The sequence below is a fragment of the Propithecus coquereli genome, unplaced genomic scaffold, assembly GCF_000956105.1.
Source record: "Propithecus coquereli isolate 6110/MARCELLA unplaced genomic scaffold, Pcoq_1.0 Scaffold252, whole genome shotgun sequence".
Lineage (NCBI taxonomy): Eukaryota > Metazoa > Chordata > Mammalia > Primates > Indriidae > Propithecus > Propithecus coquereli.
Window position 1 is genome coordinate 3,177,591 of NW_012148086.1, and position 1,142 is coordinate 3,178,732.

The following is a 1,142-nucleotide window of genomic DNA, read 5'->3' on the forward strand; positions in this document are numbered from 1 at the left end:
CGGCTGCCCCGCGCGCGCACCCGGAGCGCGTCCCCTCCCGCCGGCCGCGCCTGCGCACTGGGGCCCGCCCGCGCCCCGGCCGCGGTCTTCGGCGGCGACCGCGCTGCGACAGTGGAGCCCCGGGAGCCGCCGACCTGGGTGCAAATAGCCTGTGCCCCAACTCCACGCCCAGCGTTCCCGCCCGCCCGAGGGGCCGTGTGACCTCGAGTGCCCTCGAGGGGCCTGCCTTGCCCTTCCAAGCCTCAGTTTCCCCACCGGGCACAGTGGAACCCACCCCCTTGGCCTCTCCTAGGGAATTAAAAATGCTGAATCTGGCGAAATTCCCCTGGTTTTTTATGGGGGGAGTGTAAATCCTGTGAAATATGTGCCTTATCCCCTTCTCCCCGCCAATAAAACCAGGTCACTCAATTTGAGAGGAGCCTGCGCTGGACTTTGGTCCCAGGCCAGGGCCCTGGGAGGCTGAGAAGGAACACCTGGTGACTCCAGGGGCCAGAAGGAAGGTGGGGGTTTGCAGCGTCTGTCCCTTTCGCACGCACACAGGACCCTTCACGTGGCCAGTCTTCCCTGAGCTCCTGCAAACCCTGTGCACAGGTGCGGGGTGTAGGAGCTGTGCTGGGGGCTGGAGGGATGAAGTCAGAGAAACACGGCCCCCAGGGGTAGGCCCAAGGGGTCCCTTCTAGGTGCTGAACTGAGCCAGCGTAAGGTCCTGGCAGTGCCGTGTCGGGAGAAGAAGGTGTGAGGCCGTAGGTGCAAGGATGGGGCAAGAGATGAAAGAAGAAGGGGCGCTGCTGTTTGCCCTAAAGAGAAGCTGGAAGCCCAAGTGATAACAAGGCGTTTTTTCCAGCAGGACAAAGGGCAGGGAAGGTCCCGCTGGCATGTGGCAGTTACAACGGGTTCCCACCACTTACATTCTTGTGCTTGGGCTTAAGTACATTTTCTCTTTTGGTGCTCAAGGTGGCCCTGTGGGGTCCCTGCCTCTATCCCCCTTTCTAGTGAGGATTCCCGTTGGTAAGCTCCCTCCAGAGGGCCTGGAAAGGAGTCAGGACTGCAGGAGCCCCTGCCCCTCAATTAACCGGGCTGCTTCTCATGCGTGGGTGTGGATGGACCAGGAACTGGGGATCCCATGAAATCTTGGAGACCAG